General features: G+C 42.5%; 1 protein-coding gene across 3 annotated transcripts in view; it reads left to right on the top strand.

Annotated features, from left to right (window-relative positions):
- Positions 1-21599, top strand: part of FIG4 (FIG4 phosphoinositide 5-phosphatase) — a 125531-nt gene that overhangs the window by 103072 nt on the left and 860 nt on the right. The window lies entirely within an intron of this gene.

Below are 21599 nucleotides of genomic sequence, written 5' to 3'. Positions count from 1 at the left end.
ATCCTTAAGGGTTGGAATCAGCTTCTTCCAAACTTTTTTTTTTTTTTTTAAAGATTTTATTTATTTATTTTACAGAGAGAAATCACAAGTAGATGGAGAGGCAGGCAGAGAGAGAGAGAGAGAGAGAGGGAAGCAGGCTCCCTGCTGAGCAGAGAGCCTGATGCGGGGCTCGATCCCAGGACCCTGAGATCATGACCTGAGCCGAAGGCAGCGGCTTAACCCACTGAGCCACCCAGGCGCCCCCCAAACTTTTATTAATGTTGATATTGTGTTGTTCATCTCCACTGCAACTAGCCTTCAAGAAACTTGTCAAGGGGCACCTGGGTGACTCAGTTGGTTAAGTGTCTGACTTGGTCTAAGGTCATAATCTCCAGGTCTTGGGATTGGAGCCCCATGTCGGGTTCCAACCCCGTGTCAGGCTCGCTGCTCGGCGAGGAGTCTGCTTCCACCTCTCTCCCCGCCCCTCTCTCCCATCTATGTGCTCGCACATGTGCACACACTCTCTCTTTTTCTATAAAATAAATAAAATCTTAAAAAAAAAAGAAACTTGTTAAGTTATAGTGCAGTATCAAAGAAGAATGTTCACAATTATCTGGAATGATTTATAAAATACTCCTTCATTTTCTAACTTCACATCTCTGTGATGTCAGAGTTTCTTTCCTTTTTTTCTTAAACTATGTTCAGTTAGCCAGCATATAGTACATAGTTCATTTTTGATATAGTGTTCAGTGATTCATTAGTTGCATGTAACACCCAGTGCTCATCACAACACGTGCCCTCCTTTATACCCATCACCTGGTTACCCCCTCCCTTCACCCCCCTTCCCTTCTGCAACCCTCAGTTGGGTTCCCACAGTCCAGTCTCTCATGGTCTGTCTCCCTCTCTGATTTCTCCCCCTTTGGATTTCCCTCCCTGTCCCTAGGTCCTCTGTGCTATTGCTTATGTTCTACATATGAGTGAAACCATGTGGTAATTGTCTTTCTCTGCTTGACTTACTTCAGTTAGCGTGGCCCCCTCCAGTCCCATCCATGTCAATGCAAATGGAAGGCACCATCCTTTCTGATGGCTGAGTAGTATTCCGTCGTATGTGTGGACCACATTTTCTTTACCCATTCATCTGTTGAAGGGCATCTTGGCTCTTTCCACAGTTTGGCTGTTGTGGACATTGCTGCTATAAACATTAGGGTGCATGTGCCTCTTCTTTTCACTACATCTGTGTCTTGATACAGAGTTTCTTCATATAACTCAACCAGAACAAAATATCATGACAGATTCAGCCAGACAAAGATTTAATAATTCAGTTGTCTTGTATTAAGACATTGAAGAGATTGTGAACATGCCAAACATTACTTCTTTGTCACTAATTTTCTTTTGTTTTGGAAAATGTAGTTATTTTTCATTAAAACATATTATGTTGGGGCTCTTGGGTGGCTCACTGGGTTAAAACTTCTGCCTTCAGCTCAGGTCATGATCCCAGGGTCCTGGGATCGAGCCCCGCATCAGGTTCTCTGCTCAGCAGGGAGCCTGCTCCCCTTCCTCTCTCTCTGCCTGCCTTTCTGCCTACTTGTGATCTCTGTCTGTCAAATAAATAAAATCTTTAAAAAATGTATTAACATTTACTATGTTTACTATTGTTATTTTTAAACTAGTAAATATTTTTTAATTTCTTTTTTAAAAATATTTTATTTATTTATTTAGCAGAGAGAGAGAGAGAGAGATCACAAGTAGGCAGAGAGGCAGGCAGAGAGAGGGGGAAACAGGCTCCCTGCTGAGCAGAGAGCCTGATGTGGGGCTCGATCCCAAGACCCTGGAATCATGACCTGAGCTGAAGGCAGAGGCTTAACCCACTAAGCCACCCAGGTGCCCCTATTTTTTAATTTCTTAGTTTTAATTTCTCATATGGTAAATATCAATAGATGTAACCCATATAAACCAGCTACTGGGGTCCTCAGGAATGCTTTTAAGAGCATAAAGTGGTGGGTACCTGTGTGGCTCAGTGGGTTATGGCCTCTGCCTTTGGCTTGGGTCATGATCTCAGAGTCCTGGGATCGAACCCCGCATCGGACTCTGTTCAGCGGGGAGCCTGCTTCTTCCTCTCTCTCTCTGCCTGCTTCTCTGCCTACTTGTGATGTCTGTCAAATAAATAAATCTTAAAAAAAAAAAAAAAGCATAAAGTGGTCCTGAAACTATAAAGTTTGAGACCCTAATGACTTAGAATGTTTGACCATTTATGTCAGAATGCAGCACCGAGGCAAACAAAGCATTTCTATGTAGCAGCCTTGCTCAGTCTTTGCCAACAGAATGAGATCCATGACTGGCTGAAGAAATGTTTATTTTCTGTTTTGTTTTGTTTTTTAATTGTTTCAGAAATCAAGGAAGCAACTTTTTTCTGTTTAAATGTTTCTATCAAAAAATGACTTGAACCTCTTAGGATACTTTCAGGTCCAAATAACAGAACACCTAACTCAGCTGGTTTAAATGATAAGGTGATTTAAAATTTCATGTCACTAAAGGATCACAGATAGAGCAGACCCCAGACTTGACTGGTTGAGGAGAAGCGCCAGTTTCTTTCCATCTCTGCTTTCCCTTCCTCAATGTCACCTCATCCTCAAAGTGGCAGCAAGATGGCTGTAACGTGTCCGGGTGCCATCCATCGTCAAACACGTAGTGCTAAAGTGAGAAGAAGGACGTTTCCCCTGTATTTCCTCCTTAGCAGCAGGGAGCTCCCAGACCCGCTGAGCAGACTTCTCGTGCCTCAGTGGTCAGGATTGGGTCACATCTAGTCCTTAACTGTGTCACTGCCAAGGGTTGTAGGTTGTTGATTAAAATAATCATTTTGGGGGGAGCCAGATATGAGGAAGTCATCTATAATGACTTAGTTATTCAGAACAAAACAAAATCCTTTGGGCCTGTTCAGTTAACTGGAAATCCACTTGCACAGATGCCCAGTAAGAGGCCGGGCAAAACTGTGGAAAGTGTTCCAAGCCTGAGAACCAGGAGCCTTGGAGTCTGGTTCCACATCTGACACTCCTGGGCTCTGAATCCCCTGTCACGGCCTTACCTCCTCATCTGTCAAAGGAGGGCTCAGACTAGCGCACTAGTTCTGTGACCCTCTGGTTCACTGGTTCCTTCATTCACTCCCCTACTCTTTCATTCAGTGGTATTTATAGAGTGACGGAAGTCACAGGGTGTGACATACACCAGACTGTTGCCTGTTTAACCACAACCATCTGCTCTTCCCACACTACACACACAATGAGAGCCCCAAGGGGAGTCAGATCCAAACTGGTTGTTTTTTGGTTTTTTGTTTTTTGTTTTTTTTCATAGAATAAATTGTTTAATGCCATGGGCAAAGAGCCTGTGCTGCAAAAGCTCATTAGCGGATAGTGACATCACGAGAGTTCTCGCTCCTCTTACTAAAATGTAAAATCTCTCCAGAAATGGGAACAAAGAGCCACAGTCATATTTTGACAGAGATGGGTCTTTGTCTCAGAGAAGCTGCCCCTGGGCCTGGCTGGCTGTGATCGCTGAGGTTCCCTCGGTCTCGGGACGGCTGTGAGGCGGGGAGCAGGCGTGCAGAGAACAGGACAGTCAGGAGAAATGAGACTGTGTTCTCGGAATACTCCAGGGCACTCTTACGTTTTATTTTTCAGATAAGATGTCAGAAAGGTTTTACTTTTTAAACCAAGTTGCTAAAATTTTGCAGGTCTTCTCGGTTGCTGTGTGGGTCCATTTTTCTCGTCACATGAGGTGTTGAGGTAGCTGCAAGTATTTATCTGGGAGAAGAGGATTTGGAGTCACGTGATCACTCCCTCAAGTGATATTTGAGTCGCTGTCAGGTGAAGCAGAGCATTTTTAAGTTGCTTTAGGGACTAATATAAGTGCAATGTAGAAGGAAGAAGATCTCGGGTCACTGCAGAGAGAATCTTTCCAACGAGCTGGAAACAGTCCACTATGAGAAGTCGTGAGTTCTGCCATCTCTGAGAGCACTCAGGAAGAGGCTGGATAACCTGCCAACCATGTTATGAAGAGGTTCTTCCTTTGATCTGAGTGTAGATAAGGTGACTTGGAAGGAAGGTCATCTCTTAGATTCTATAATTATCATATCTGTGAGACCTGTGATGGCTTGAGAACAGTAGCAGTTTGAAACAGAAAGCAAGTGATTCATTTACTCACCAAATATTTATTGAGCACCTACTATGTGTTAGGCACTGTTCTAGACACAAGATAAAGAACAAGACTGGCAAGACACTTGGGCACTTGTGTTCTGGGTTGACAGACAAGCACTGAAAGAATAAATGAATAAGTAAGACCATTTCCTGTTAGGATGTATGCTCTGAAAAACACAAGCCAGCATGATGGGAGAGAAAGATTGGAGCAAGTAAGGGTGGGGATCTGTTTTAGATTAGGTTTGGAGGGCAGGTCTCTTGGAGGAATCAACCCAGGAGCGGGGACTGGAATGCAGACGAGGCATTTGCCCTGGGATGATTGGGGAAGAATGTTTGAAGCAGAGAGGTCATACATGGGAGAGCAGAGTAGGAGCAAGCTTGGCAGGTTTGAGAAGCAGGCAGAAGGCTGAGTGAGAGGCCAGAAGGATGTGTATGGGAGGGAGTGGGCATGGGTAGGGGCCAGATCTCACAGAAGCTCTCTCGAGAGCTTAGCATTCCTCTGTCCATTGGGAAGCTATTGCAGGGTTTTCGGTAGAGGGGCGTGCTCCAGTTCACACCTGTAAAAGATGGCTGTGCTTTCTTTTTTGGAGGGTGAATTGTAGGGGGCAAGGCAAAGAGGAAAAAAAGAAAACTCAAGAGAAATGTAGTTTCACAGAAGCCAAGAGAAGAAAATGTCTCGAGAAGGAGGGAGTGGGCAGCGGTGTTGAAGACAGAAAAATCAGCAGGAAAGTTATTGATGGCCTTGATGAGCAAATGTTTTCGGGTGGTAGCTTTGCAAACCCACTTAGAGTGAGTTTAGAGAAAAATGGGGAGTGCGTAAGAGGACGTGGGGAATAGAAACCATTCTTTCAAAAAATGCTGTGAAGGAGCACACAGAAATAGGAACATATCTGGAGGGGAAGGTGAAATCAAGGGACTGTTTCTTAGATCAGCTTATTCCAGCCGCTTCTCTGTGTACTGATGGAAGGGGGTCTACAGAGAGGCAGATCTCAGGGACGCTGGAAAAAGAGGTGATTGCAGGAGAGCTGTCCTCGAAAGGGCATTGTGTTTTATATTTTTATTGAAATCCGTAGTTTCATTATCTTTGCTATTGATTAGTTTATTGGGCTATTTTTGTATTATGTTGAACCATATGAAATTAGCAATATTCACCTACAATTTTTGACCTATAAAAAGTACCATCATGTAATTCCACCTATAGTAGAATTAGAATTTTCTCCCTTAGACACTTAAATTTCTGTCATAGCTCTTTATAATTTATATACATTTTTAATATGAAAACAATCTCAAACTTAACTAAAAGTTGCAATTACAGAAGAATGTCCCAAACCATTTGAGAGTAAGTTTCAGGCCTGATGTTCTCTCTCTCTAGCATTCGAGTGGATATTTCCTATAAATAAGAACATTCTCCAACAAAATCACAGTTTACAATCTAGTAAAATCAGGAAATGAACATGAATACATTGCTACCAACTAATTCCCTGGTCCCATTCAAGTTTTTGCCAAATGTCCCAGTAATGTCCTTAATCCCAAAATGACCTTGTTTTCCATCTCACACTGTATTTAGTTGTCATGTTGCCTTAGTCTCTCTCACTCTGGAACACTTCCCCATTCTTCCTTGATTTTCATGACCTTGACACTTTGATGGATACAGGCCAGTTATTTTGTAGAATAACCTAAGATTTGGGTTTGTCCTGATTATCTTCAGGTTATGAACCTTTGGCAGTGTGATAGTCAACCTTCAAACTGGCCCCACCTCCTGTTATCCTCACCCGTATGTTGGTCCCATCTTCCTGTTATCCCCACCCCAAAGATCAACCAGACTTGATCTTTGTGACCCAGAGCATATAGCAGAAGTGATTAAGTTATGACATGCTCTTGGATCACGTGCTCTGTGGGAAGCAAGCCTCCATGTCATGAGCCACCTTAAGCATAGGCCTACATGGCCACTGAAGCATCTACCCAACATCTACCCAGAAGGCCTCCCAACAATGTTGAGTGAGCTTGGAAGTGGATTCTCCAGCCCCAGTTAAACCTTGAGTTGACTGCCCCCCTAGCTGACCATTTGACTTCAACCACAATCATCTGACCCCCCAGAAACTAGGACTTAGTAAATGTTTATTGACTGAGGGAACAAAATGAGTACATGCTGGAGTATCACAAAAGTGATGGTGGGTTCTTTCCATTGCATCCTATCAGGTGGCACCCAATTTCAATTTGCCCCATTTCTAAGGATCTTTATTTCCATCCCTTGGTTAAAAGTGGTACCATCCAGGCTTTTCCCCTATGAAGTTGATCCTTTTTCTTTTAATTGATGAATATTTTGTGGGAGATACTTTGAAACTCTGTAAATATCCTGTTCTTTACCAAACTTACCACTTTTACAGTTATTTTTCTCAGTATGAGGTCTTGGCTTCCTGTTTTTTTTAAATAGGGTGTAATCTGTTACTGTCCTTATTTATTTTGATGCTCAAATTGTCCCAAGTTTTACCTGAGCCCCTTCAACCTGGCTCCTGTGTTCTTTGGACATGTCCTCATCATTCTTTGAACACTTCCCTTAATTTCTGGCACAAGATGTTCTGAGCTCATCATGTTCTTTGCTTGCCCTAGCCCTGAGATCAGTCATTTCTCCAAGGATCCCTGGTTCTTTTTAGTGGAAAATGGTTTAAAAGGCAGGGTCTGGGCACTGGGTGTGTCTGCTGCTATTAAGGTGTTGCTGCACCCGGGCCCCCTCAAAAGACATGCGCACATTTGCATATGTATCTATGTAAATATATACACAAGTATGTACTACACATGTTTTATATATTACATAATACAAGTGTATATATTTATAAATACAGTAAATTTAAATATACAGATATTTAAATCTCTGAGTTCATATTGATACCTCTAATTGTAGGGTATCCAGGGTCTCTGTCCTTCTCTCTCTTTCCATATTAGGAACCCCTTTCTTCAACAGGGAGGAACTTGGCTTCTGTTACCCTTAGTGTGTTTATTTATATGATTTATCCCTCTGATATGATCAGTCTCCTATCACCATTACATTTACCCCTTACCCCATACAAACACCCTCCATTTGGGCTCCAACTTCCATTGCAGTGTTACCCACTCTGTGAATGGCCTCCTCAACCCCTTGGGAGGCAACCCCTCCCCATGGATATCCATACTTTCCTCTCCCTGCTCAGGTCCTGACATATCACCTCAGGCTGCCCCTACACGAGGATATCCTCCTCACCCACTCAGGCCTTAACCCCTTAACCTGTCCTCTGTAGAGATGCCCTCCTTACCCTGATTGGGCTCTGATTCCCCACTTCGAGCCTTCCCTCCCAATGTGGATGCCCTCTTACCCCACTTGGGCTCAAACACCTACAGGCTGTTACAGGCTCCCTCTCCTTGCTCTGCCCCATCTAATGGCTTTAGAGCTGACTCGTTCTGGGGAGGAAGGGGAAGAGCAGGGCTTTATGATTTTATAAGGGTGTCATTCTGAAAGGGCCATTCTCTCCCTCCATAGATGAGTTGTGAATTTCTTCTGTAGTGCTAGGTTCCAAATTTCTGATGACCCCAGAATATCTTGGAAAACTTGTTGGAATACAAATACCAAAGCAAACAAGAGACAACAATAAAAATGGAACAAGCAAAATGTCCCTAGAAAATGGTTAAATAGATTATAGGGAAGCATTCACTTTTCATTTTTGGACTTTTGGTTACTCTTTAAATTTTCTATATATATACTTTTATGTACATTAATAATACTAACAGACTGTGGGCCTTGCTTTATAATTTTCTATATCAAAGCCATAATTAACATTTTTTAAAAGATATACAAAATACAGAAGTTAAGACCCTATTAGTCGAGATTCTGATTCAGTACATCTGGACTAGAGCTGGGAACCTGTGTTCTCTGAAATTCTCCAGTTGAATGTAATGATCAGCCAGGTTGGGGAGTCTCTGCTCCGTAGGAGTTCCCTGAGCAGCTGTCCACACGTCCACTGGGAAGCACACCCAGCATTCCATCACAGGTGAACATTGACAGAGACAAAGCCATAGGAGTCTTTCGGGAATCTCAGGACTGTTAGATTTTGTTTTGAAGGCTCATGATCCATCTGATACCTCCTTCCCAAGAACCATTTTCTCTGATTCTCCTTGTTAGTAAAGTGAGGGACGGCTCTGAAAAGAGGTAGGCTAAGTACTCTTTAGAACTACCAAGGCCATCAAAGACAAGGATCATCAGCTGTCACCCCCAAGAAGAAACCAAGGTGACATGACTAAAAATGTAATGGATCTTGAATGGGACCCTGGACCAGGAAAAGGACACATCTGGACTTCAGCTAATAATAATGTGTTGATATCAGTTCATTAATGGCAACAGATGTCCCAGACTCATGGAAGATGTGAATGATCAGGGAAACTAGGTGTGGCTGTATGGGAACTCTCTTGACTCTGCACGATGATTCTACAAGTCTCAAGAGGTTCTAAAATAAAAATTTAGTAGAAAAATAAACTGCTGCTGCTGTTCCAGGAAATTTGAGGACCAAAAGGACAGATTGTTCCCAGAGGTCCCTGTGTCATGCCTGATGGGTGACCGGTATCCCCGGGGCAGAGTTCGGCCCTGCATATAGGTGGGGAAGGGCTGACTCTGAGAGGTGCAGTTATGTTCTTTGCCCTTTGAGAACAGCTGTTACGTGCTTGATGTGTACCCTATCCTTTGGTGGCAGGACAGTCCCAGTGCTATGCAGGAGAACCAGCCCCTGTTGCCTGTGGTGCAGAGCCAAGTGTGCTCCCATTATACAGTAGCTGAAATGTTCAACTTACAGCCTGCAGAACAATGCAGCCAAATAAAACTGGCTGCTCGTCTGGTGTTTGTCATAAAACAGAGCTGAAATAGAGGGGAAACTGCATTTCTTTTTGTACTAATATAGATAATGTGTCCTCTAAACGGGAGGGAAACCATACAGTTTATAAATTGCATCCTAAATTGGCTTTTACATAGTTTAGATCTGAGAATCATCCTGCTTCATTTCTCTGAACCCAAACGCTCTTTTAAAAACCCAAATGACATTTTTATTTGATAGTTCTCCGAGAGAATGTGCAGTGTCATTGTACGTGTTATTTGTACATGGACAAATAAAAATGTCAATGGGTATGGCCGAAACATAGCAAGTACCAGCATTGCTGCTCATCGGTGTGCTGGTGGCAGACTGTCCCTTCTGTCCCCTCGGGCAGCAACCATACCCATGCCCGAGTGCTGGAAGTATCCCTTTCCCGCCAGGACCATCTCGGAACAATGCTCACTTGGAAAGGCTGGCTGCCTGCCCCTTGGTAAAGCAAGAGAGAGCCAGAGCTGTTTCGTTTTTATTCTGCAACAAAAAGCTCTTCTGCTGGTCAGAGATCAGTTGTGAAAACATAATCCATTCCACATAGAGTAAACCAGAAGTGATTTGTTATAGGGCTTAAAGTGACTTTCAGAATGGCTGGAGGGGTGAAGAAAAAACTCTAGACTGAGCTTTTAAGGAACAACTCCTCTCAGAGTGGCTTCTGCGTTTGCCCTAATCAGGAATCTGTCCCAAGTAGCTGCCGGGTGCCACACCAACCACCTCAGCTCTCACCAGGAAGCCACCATCCCCGCAGCCAACTCAAGAACGTGTTGCCTTTGTGGCCGCCTGTTGAACTGATACCCAATAGCTCGCTTCTTTCCATATGACTTGGTTTTAAATCTAAGCCTCCTGTGAGTACAAGGGCTGAGTAGAACCTAAACCACATTTTGAACCCAAATTGCAAGGGAGTCTGGGATTTTTTTTTTCCACTTTTCAGCCCCCACACACTAGAAAGGGAGTTCAGGTAGATATTGGGGAATCTAAACACTGTTATCTGTCACAGTCTACTCGTTAAGCCACCAGATATCCATGCCTACTCCTGTGCTATCCACAGAACCCACTCCTTTCCCCAGTGCCCACCATCTCTAGGTTCTGTGCAGTCATCTTTATCAGGTCCAGATGAGGCTTCTCATGATCTACTGACCTGTGTACAAAAAAACTACCTGTCTGCTCCCTATATACAATGGTTGCAAAGGAAAATAAAAACTCAGAAAGAGAGAAAATAGGAAACACGTGAGTACCATGAGAGTCTCCTGCCAAAGGGAGAAAATAGGAAACATATGACTCCCGTTAGGCAAGAATGGTGAAGGCACCCTGCTCAGATAGCGGGGCAAGGTCCTTGGGCAGCTCTCCGGAAAGACTGCCTTGTCCACTAAGCCCCGTGACCTAAATCTAACCGATCTCCTGGCCATCTCCCACCCACTACAATAAAAGAATAGCTGATTTTCCTAACTCTGCTTGGACTGCAGCTGCTCTGGAGGCCCAGCCTCATCAGCCAGGTGCAGGTGAACCACAACACGAAGAGCTCTACCACCTTCTGCCTGCATCCACCACCTTCTGCCTGCATCCCCCAAGTCTCTGAATCACTGAACAGCTACCACATCTGGACATCTGCAGTGCGCTGCTGTCTCGGAGGACAGTAGGACCTGACCAAGTAGAAGCAGGAATCTAGCTGAAGAAGACTTTCTCCCAGAGCAGCCCTGAATGGGCAGAGCTGTCGTGACAGGATCTCTGCCTCGGCAGCAGGGACGGGATAGCCACACAGGCAGTGATGTGCCAAATTTAGGGATCAGCTTTGGAGGTAGATGAAAAATATTCTTTTAAAAATAGCTTACAGGGGCATTTGGGTAGCTCATTTGGTTAAGCGGCTCCCTTCGGCTCGGGTCATGATCCCAGGGTCCTGGGATCGAGCCTCACTTTGGGCTCTCTGCTCAGTGGGGAGCCTGCTTCCTCTTGTCTCTCTCTGTCTGCCTCTCGCCCTACTTGTGATCTCTGTCTGTCCAATAAATAAATAAAATCTTTTTAAAAAAAAATAGCTTTACCTAGGAATACCTGGGTGACTCGGTTGGTTAAGTGTCTGACTCCTGATTTTGGCTCAGATCATGATCTCATGATCCTGAGACCCAGCCCTGCGTCAGACTCCGCTGCCCTGGACGTGGAACCTGCTTAGATTCTCTCTCCCTCTGCCCCTCCCCCACCTCTAAAAATACAGCTGTGGCCCGTTGGTTCTGGGAAGAAGACAGCAACAACATAGTTTTAAACTCTGAATCTCACATAAAACTGAACAACCAGGTAGCAAAAGCAAATACCCGTAGGCATTTACCTCAAAACTGTGAGAAGATATCCCTAAATACAGGGTCCCTAATACAAGCAGGCGGTGGTCTAAGGGTCACCAGGCTTACATCATATCCATGTTTGTACAAGAGGAAGGAGCAGGGAAGGAACAACAGGGAATCTGACACACATGAGTAGTGAGCAGGAACACATGGCGGCCTGTTGGAGGCTTTACCCGATTCAGTACCAGCTGAGTGCAGGGGCTTCCGGGTGGATTCTGAAAGTAGTGGGGCCAGTCTGGCCATGTAAATGTTTGAAACCAACCACCAAAGCTCCCTCCAGGTCAGGGGACCCATCTGACTCCCCATGGAGTCAAAATTGAGCAGGACCATGACAGGAGACATGAAGGAAAGAGAAGCAGAGAAAGGGGAGAGGTGCAAGACCTCGGGGAAAGCTGCGTGCGTGGCTTTGAATACATCACAGAAGCAACCCAAGAGGGAGTTCTGTCAAGTCAGTCAGACTTTCTTCTCCACCTTCTAAAGGTTCAGGAAAACTCATTTTACATAATGAGCATCAGAAAAGTATCGAGGTTCCACACCATATAAGGTGACGAGAGGAACAGAAGAAGACAGAGGAGGCCTGTTTCCCTGCAGACCGTGAAAGCATGCCGGGAAGACATCAGAAAAAGAGATCAAAACTGAAGCGTGCTGTTTCAAAATGTGCTTAAAATACAAAACTTAAAAATGCAAAAAGAAATGAAAGAAAAAACACAAAGATTTAAGAGAAAGTGTCAGATACTGGCAATAGGCAAAGAAAATTTACTATGGATAATAGGAGTCTTGAGGAAGAAAAATAAAGCAAGGGAACAACAACAACAAAAAATACTAGAGGCACCTGGATGGCTTAGTCAATTGATCGTCTGACTCTTGGTTTCGGCTCAGGTCATAGCCTCAGGGTCATGGGATCGAGCTCCATGTGGGGCTCTGCTCGCAGCGGGGAGTCTACTTGCTTCTCTCCCTCTCCCTCTGCACCCTTCTCACCCTCCACTTTCTCTGTCTCCAAAATAAATAAATAGATCTTAGCAAAAATTTACTAAAAACTGTAATGCTAAAAATACCTTCTGAAATAACTATTTAAAACTATATATTGAGGGGCACCTGGGTGACTCAGTGGGTTAAGCCTCTGCCTTGGGCTCAGGTCATGATCCCAGGGTCCTGGGATGGAGTCCTGAATCGGGCTCTCTGCGCGGCAAGCAGCCTGCTTCCCCCTTTCTCTCTCCGCCTGCCCCTCTGCCTACTTGTGATCTCTGTCAAATAAATAAATAAAATCTTTTTAAAAAACCTATATATTGAGAGAGCACACCATATACATGTGAATGGTGACCTAGAATGATACAGTATAGTACGTAAACTAGACTTTAAAGGGAAAAAAAAAATCCTTTAGCTATCTAAACCAAAGGACAGACTTGTAAGAGAAAAATAATTAGATCATCCTCAGACTTTTTACATGGGGAACTCATTATATCAAAAAAAAAAAAAAAAAAAAAAGGAGTAATAGGGAAAGAAATGTGAGCTGAAGGTATTATTTCCAAATCTTTTAACTATGAAAGCAGAGACAAACTGTTACAAGTAAGAACTCAGCATATTGTTCCCATGAGGCCTTCCTGTGGGATGTAGTGGAGAAGGAACTTGAAACAATCAGAATGACTGGAAAGGCAGTGACATAAAGACCACTGTGAGCTGTAAACTTATAGAATCAAAATGCAGGTTAAAAGAGGGAGAGTACAGTATGTGAAAAAATGGGGAGGTACTGTGGGAAGGACAGGCAGAGTAGAGTGTCTTCAGGAATCATATTGGTGGCAATAGTTAATTGTAATTCCAATGCTGATATAGGTTCAATATGGGGCACATGAAGTAAATAATTATGGGCTGTTCTAACTCTGCCATCCTCTTTGTCCCTGGGAAGCAGGAAAAATGTATAAGTACATGCATTCACACATACAGTGGCCCCAGGAACAAGGGGAATCTCCAGTACCCACATGGTGGTCTTGAAATACCAATTCCCCCACTAAAAGGAACCAGAGCTCTGGGAGAAATAGCTGATTCCAGGTCAGCGTCAGGAAATGGACACAAGGATCCTGGAGCATCTTGTCAATCTAGATAGCAAGAAAGCCATTAGTGATTGCTGGGGTCATATCAAGAGGATTCATGAATGAACTTGAAGAGACTCCCACTGGACAAGGATAGGATAATTTGGAACTTCAATAATAATTGCAGTGGAATGGAACTCATCAAATATGTTTAAATCCATGAGTTTATAATTTTTTTAAAAAATTCTGATCACTTTGGAAGGGCTCTAGGGAATCATGTCATTATCCAGAAAACTGGAAAATAAAGGGGAAAAGAATCAAGTATATGACACTTTGAATTGTATGACTTATACCACTGGATAATCAAATAAGAGGTGAGGAAAAGCACCCTTAAAAGGAAAAAAAAAAAAAAAAAAAACAGAGTTTCAACTAATTAATGAAAAAGAAATAGTATGGGCAGTCCCCAGTGTTAACAGATGTAGGCATTGAGCATTATTGGCTGTTAACATCAAAAGAGATAAACAACTTAGTCCAGCCCTCCTGATGAACCAGCACACCACCGCCTCCAGACTTGCCAAAGCAAGAGAAGCAAATTCTCACCAAGCTTCTGGATGCACTTGCTGACTTGCAGAAATATAAAGGACAGAGGAACATTTTGAACTGCATTATAAATATGCAGTCAGCAAAATCTAGGCTGAGAGAAGCTCTACAACCTGGATATTTCAATCGATGAATTGTAAGGAAAAGAAAGGCGAGAGAATCTGTAGATTAAAAAGCATATCCCACTTTTGAAAATGGGCAAGATTAAATGAAAGTCTGGAGATGTACATTTGAATGAAAAACTCAGTTTTAAAAGCACAAGGAAGAGATTACTGTGCCAGTTGGGATAATAGTGACTATGGTTTTGACGGGAATGGGGCACATGGAAAGGGTTTAGCTGCCAAAATTTCTGTTTCTTGACCCAGGTGGTGTCCACTTTATAATATTTCTATGTGTCTGTTTTGCGTGGCTTCCTATGTCTGTGTTTTATTTTGCAATAAAAGTCTGAAATGCATCGACAATTCTGAAACACAGTAGTTTTTCCATGGTAAATATTGGGTAAACATTGTTAATTTTTTTATGTTTGACAAAAAAATCACTTTTAATTTAAGGCAGAGATGTAATGTCACCGAAAACTTTACCCGGACAAACCTGTAACAGCCTCTAAGATGTATATTACATTGATTCTTTTCTATATAACAATATAAAGTCACATTTTAAGAGCAAGGTGTTCCAGCCCTAAGAAATAGTAAATATTACAGTATGTTTTCTAGATTTCCTGGCTCCATTGCCCTGGAGGCTCATCAGCTGTCCTTTTGTTCCAGTATCTGTGTGTTGTAAAGGTCCATAAAATGGACATGGTAAAAATGAGTTCACATGGGCTCATTTGAAGCACGTCATTTTGTGGGGCGCATTGGAATATACGGATTACCCTTTCCACAGCAATGTGTTCAAAGACTACATATATGTATATAATGTATGTAAGCACAAATATATTTTAGTGTATATGAGCATTGATCTGTATTATAGGTAAATATTTTATCTGTATATGTAGCATGTTTGTGTGTAAGCATATGCTATTTCTTCATCTAATGGATCTAGTGAAAAATGACAAATGAGTCTTCCAAAGATAGAGTTTAACAGCCTTAGACGTGGCGAATGCATATGGTAGAAGGCAGATAAGTGTTTGAGAAACACCCAAGAAGGGTTTTGCTGTCCTTGTGCTCTCTTCATTCCCATTCGCCACCTGCTCCTCTCCTGTCAAAGTCTTAAAAGACCTACTCTGCTTTGTGGAGTCAAGGTTCCTTAGTGCTGAGCCTTTGAAGGGCCTCATATACACACGGAGCAGCCTGCGTGGCGTCTATGGTGTGTGAGGTTATACCTTTTATGTCCCATCAGCACAGATTATATTCTTTGCTTCCTTCTTATCACCGCTTTTTGCTTCTGTGGTGGGTTGTTTAAAGACTGGCATGATTGTCCTCTTATTAATGAATTTTAACCTGCCTGTGGGATTTCCAACCCTCCCTTTCAGTGTCTCTGTTGGAGGACAGCCCAATCATCTTGTTATAATAACAGCTATTAAAAGGATTTGGAAATGTTTGCACATAAAGAAATCAGATTTGTTCATTATTCTGTGACATGCTCACTAGCTTTCAGTGGCATAATTAGGCTGAAATAATTGGGCTTTGTTAGAGATCATATATTAGATTCATAGCATTTTAAAAAAAAGATTTATTTATTTGAGAGAAAGCGTGTACATGCACAAGCAAGGGAAGGGGCAGAGGAAGAGAAGCAGACTCCCCACTAAGTGTGGAGCCCGATGTAGGGCTCGATCTCCTGACGCTGAGATCACAAACTGAGCCAAAATCAGGAGTCAGAGGCTTAACTGACTGAGCCGCCCATGGGCCCCATAGATTCATAGCATTTTGTGTGTTAATATAGACTTGTTGTCTTTTAGTAGGAATAAAAAGGAAATTAATTTCTTTACCTTGATAACGTTTAGAATCTTATCAGCAGTACTAACATGGTTCAATTTCCCATTACACGGATCACGGGCTAGCACTTGCCCCTCCAGCCCACCACCTTCACTCTGTGGTATCACATGTATAAACCCGAAGACATGTGGAAGTATCCTAGAGGGGCAAGGCAGCTTACCCATATTTCTGGTGTTGAAATTGGCACGACAGGTATGTGCCTGCTTTCTTGAACCCCAGAATAGAAGGGTATATTTTGCTTTTTGTTGTATTAGAGGTGATTTGAAGATTGACACATTCTTCTTGATTTCAGCCCATGTAGTAACTTTGTTAATCTGCATGAGTTGCTGTTTTCTCACCTCTCGAGGATAAGGACCCACTGCTTCTGCCTCACCATTGTTTTTTGAGCAACTCTGATGGTTTTATCCTGATAGAAGGCACTCGGCTTGCCGTCAGTTTCCTTGTCCACTTATGGATTATCTGAAGAAAGGAACTGAAGAGAAAGCTTCTGATGGGAAACCCTAGCTACCCTATCATCTTAAGTAATCCAAATCACACTAAATTCAGGTTCTGAATTTAGAAACCCAATATTCCTTAACCAGATGTCATTCATTCATTCAATGAATAATTTTGAGCACTTACCATATACCAGGTGCTCTTCTGGCCATTGGAGATAAAGAGGTGATCAAAATGGTATTCATATTCCTAGTAAGTATATAAACACATAAATAAAAGATCAGAGAGTGATAAATACCCTACAAAAATATATTAGGGTAATGATCTTAGAGAGACCTAAAATTGGCCAGAATTTGTGAGGAAAAAATAATAGGGAAGAGGTTTGAAAACATTCCATCCCACAGATCTTTCTGTGATGATGGAAATATTCTATATCTGTACTGTGTCCAACAGCGATCATTTGCTGTGTGTGGCTCACAGACACTTGAAATGGGACCCATGCTACTGAGGAACTAATTTTAAATTTCATTTAATTTTAATTATATTTAAATAACCACATGTGGCTAATGGCCACCATATTGGACAAATGCGTTTTAAAAGCCACATTTTTCTAATTTTTTAGAAATTATTTTCTAAATATTTTTTCTATTCTATTATTTTCTATTTCTATTTACTTTAATGTTATTTAATAATAATATTTAAATAATTTAATATTATTAATATTGGTAATCTAATATTATTTCTATTATTTTCTAAAAGTAATTATAAGACCTGCAGAAAGACAAATAGACTAATAATCAAGGACTGGTGATTTTAAGGCATTTGCTAAGGTTTTACTCCACTGAGACCAGAGCACCTGAGCAATTTGAACCTGCCCTTGTGATAGTTTCTCTCGGAAAGCAGAGGAAATAATGAAAGAAATGACCTAATGATCAGTTATGACCAACAAAGAATCATTTAGTTGATTCTGTGAAAGAAACAGGAAACTGGGAGTTTGGGATAGCAACAGACGGGAAAGAGATTCTGTGACCAGAACCATCACAGAAATTTCTGGAAGTGCCAAATGGAGTCTGATGTATACCAAAATGCTAATCCTGGGAAAAAGAGAAGATTTTAACAAATGCACAAGTATCACGTATATAGTATTGTTGAAATTATACAAATATGGTCCCATTTTTCTGTCACCAGCCACAAATTACTGGGACATAACTAAATTAAGAAGACATTTCAGTCTGACCGATTAAATATTTCCTTGTAAGATAGGATTATTATCAGACATGATCATATTATAACCAAGCGAGTAATACCACTTCCAAGAAAGAGCATAAAAGGGCATCAATAAGTATGTTCTTTAAAAACATGTGGTGTGTCTTCTGAATTTCTGCCTGAGGTGTTTCTCTTCTGTGAGCGGGAACTGCAGCGGAGGCCAAGTGACATTGGTCCCTGGTGTTTGAGCACACTAGGCAGTCTGGGTTAAGCAGCCCGTAAATGAACTTGCACATATATTATTTTAAATAAGACCATAACATTCCTTGAGGGGAAATACAGAGCTCTTCTTTGAAGATGGAACTAGGTTCCATAGATAAAAAGAAATGAGCCCACACATTTGTAATTATAATCTTTTATGTCCAGAAATACTACTGGGAACTACTTGAACTAGGAGAAGGAGGTCTTATCCCTTTGGGGGCTGTGAGGAGAAGTTGAAAACAAAACTCCCTCTGTTGATGGTCAGGAGAGAAAAGTGCAACCATTTTTTCCACCATGAAAGTGCAGTAATAAGCCAGATTTCTCGACTAGAATGAGGAAAAGAAAGTAGTTTCACAATTTCCACCTCATTTAGTGTTTAAATACTGGTTTTTTGTCTAGAAACAGATGCCATGGAAGCCAATAAAGACTGTTCCATGTAGTATTGAAAGCATTACTGGGTTACCTATCTCTCTCCGATACCCCCATAGACAAGGTGCTGACCAGCACCCCCCTGTGAGGGTCTTGGATGTTTTTGTATTTCTTTCCCACCTTGGAAATGTGTAAGCTCCTGCAGAAATCAGATCTATCTCTTCCTGAGGAAATGTGTGATGTCTAGTATATTTGCAATTAAATGTCGAATTATGATTCTTGATGGAGGGTTAGGGTAGTATATCATTGGAAAAGAGAGTTGTTTCCAAGTGTTCCATGCTGCTGACTGACCACAAATAAGATCTCTTTAGCATTTAGATACATTTTGGTCTTCTTAGACCAAAGAGTCTCAAACTTAAGCAAGTGTCAGAAGCACGGGCCTTGCTAACCATTTCAGTGGGTCTGGAGTAGGGCCTGAGAATTTATATTTCTAACAAGTTCTCTGGTGATGCTGATGCTCCTAGTCTGGGAACCACACTTGGAGAGCCACTGCCTTAACACCATGGGGAGCTCATTGTCACTGGGTTCTTGACAACTGAGTAAAACAAAGAAACAAAACTTTCTCTGTGAATCGGTTTCTTCCTCCTCATTTTTCTGATTATGCCAATGATATTGGGTATCTCTGAAGTGTCTTTCTGGCCCCAATCCAATAATAAGCATTCTAATATTACAACTTTGTTATTTAACATAGACTTTGAATCTAGAAGAATAGAAAGGACAAGGGGGATGGTTGATGCATTTTCTGACTCCCTGTGTTGTTTTGAAACCGTAGTGAGGTGGTGCTGGAACCCTAAACCCAGCTTCCAGTCAGTCGGATGTCATTTCAGGCTGATGTCTGGCTTTTCATATTGAGTGTGGTAATGGCCTCCATGCTTCCACGTGGCCATGAGGCAGTTAACCAAGAAGTAGGGTGAGGACTCCTGGTTGCTTTACTGGTCGGAAAGCAAAGGCCCTGGGTGAAAGTGGCTGATCTCTGGCCCCATCCGAGGTTGCCCCGGCCCCACATCCACAGGCTTGTGCCCAGCCGCCATGATATTCCACATAGTCAGCCGAGGCCTCTGAAGGGTCAGACAATGCCTTGGTCACTTGGCATTTCCTCTTTCTAAACCCCTGAAGGTTGAGTACCCAGACGGTATCTTCCTACATCTATCAAATGTCTGGTGTGATTTCGGCCAGAGAGGTCACTAATGCGCAGACAGTTCTGGGCAGAGAGGTTTGGCTTCAAAGACAGGACAGAAACCATTAGCCCCATTTTTAGATTGACTTAAAATATCTCTCTCCTCTGTGACATGGAGGGTCTAATCCCTATGCTTCCTTCCTCCAGGATGAGTGTGAAAATTAAGTAAGATCATATACGTAAAAGAGATTTGAGAAGGGGAAGACACTAGACAGGTGTAGATGGTGTGGTTCAGGCATAGTTGCTGTCTGTGACTGGTACTTTGATGACAATCTCTAAAAACCCTAATGGAGTCTTCATTTCAAAGGTTCAGGTGAAAAAGGTTTGCTCCTGAATATTAGCTACCATTAAAGAATTCTAGCATTTCAATGTGAATTATGTGAATGACTGGAGAGTTGCTATGTTTTTGTGAGGGAATATTGAGGAGAAGAGTTCGTATTATTAATCATCCTAATTGTTCACCATTACAGTGTGTTCTCCACAGACATCAAAATAACTGTCACTTCTGTGTTTTGAAGAAAGCTCTGCTGCTAGGCTGGAGGCCAGATTGAGGTTCAGACGTTTCAGGATGTCTTTTACCTTCATTTTTTTTTTTTTTTAATTTGAGTAAATCATTTTCCTTTGGTTTTTATTTACTTAAAGGTCACATTCTAATATTGTGTGAAATTATTTAAGTGCTTTAAAAAATAGGAGTATTGGGACACCTGGGTGGCTCAGTGGGTTAAACCGCTGCCTTCGGCTCGGGTCGTGATCTCGGGGTCGTGGGATCGAGCCCCGCATCGGGCTCTCTGCTCAGCAGGGAGCCTGCTTCCTCCTCTCTCTCTGCCTGCCTCTCTGCCTGCTTGTCATCTCTCTCTGTCAAATAAATAAATAAAATCTTTAAAAAAATATAGGAGTATTTCACAAACTAGATACCAGATTTGAGTTGAAATGTATTCTCCTGAGGTGAAAACAATTGAGGCTGGTTTCCAGAAAGAATGTTCCACCTCCAGTTCTATTTTATTTTCATGGAATTTGATACATCTCCAGCAATGGCAGGATGTGTTAGCATTCCAGGGAAAGACAAAGCACACTGTTTTCTGGGTTAGAAGACCCCCCATTTGATGGTAATGTGTCCTAAGAGGGTGCGGCATTACTGTACAACTCCTGTCTTCTACTGTATGTCTGCACTTCCTGTTGTCTTTTGAAGTGTTGACATCCCAAGTCCAGACCTAGCTGGGGCTGAGGCCCAATTCTGCTCCTGCCAGCAGAGCAACTCCCCCAGCTGCAGGGACCCCAGCTGAGCAAACCGCCAGGCATCCAGGATGCCTTCCTGATGGGCAGGATGCTCTGGTGTAGGAAGTGCCCCCCACCTCAGAGGGCCAGCCCTGGGGTACATGATAGTGTATTGTCATTGTACACCAGTCCCTTATGGCACCATTTTTTGTGGACTGTCTTCCCCATCAGTGGACCCTTCTTGACCCTCCATTCACACTCTGCACACATGCTCACTCTGCATCACACCTGACTTGGCTGACTGACTCATCCCTTGAGGGCCTGCTGTCACTAAGGATGCAATAACTAGTAGGTGCTCCATCTTCAGTGACTTAAGGTTGTGTCAGACACCAAACTGCATTTTGACAAGGCCCTTGTGGAGACAGCACCTTCTTCAGTGGGTAGAAGGAAATTCCACACATGAAGTTAGGCTGGGTGGTTGGGAATAGGGGCGTATTTTTGAGTAAAGAGATTCTTGGGTGCTTTTCAATACCCCAGAAAGGAAAGAAGCTGGGTCTTACAGATCTACAGTCTCTCAGCAAAAGCCTGAGGCCAGATGTGTTTCAGAATTCACAGTTTTGGGGTGTTAGCATACCAGGATGGTACATCCCCAGTGTGATCTGAGGACTTGTCTGATAATGAAACACATTAATATTCACACGAAGTGGAATGAGTATTGTTGGTTCAGGTTAGGATACGCCACCAAATGAATTTCAGCTGGGTCACGTTTTACCATCCAAGTAACATTTGGTCATTAAAGCTTTTAGGATTTCAGAATTGCAGATAAAGAATTACGCACCTGTAATTATTAATCATAGTTGACATTTACTGAGCACTTACATTGTGCCAAGCATTATGCTAAGGGAGCCCTTTATACATACAAACTCATCTGCT

The sequence above is a fragment of the Mustela lutreola genome, chromosome 6 (genome assembly GCF_030435805.1).
Source record: "Mustela lutreola isolate mMusLut2 chromosome 6, mMusLut2.pri, whole genome shotgun sequence".
NCBI lineage: Eukaryota > Metazoa > Chordata > Mammalia > Carnivora > Mustelidae > Mustela > Mustela lutreola.
Note: the sequence above shows the minus strand (reverse complement) of the source record. Positions and strands in the feature narration are given on the sequence as shown.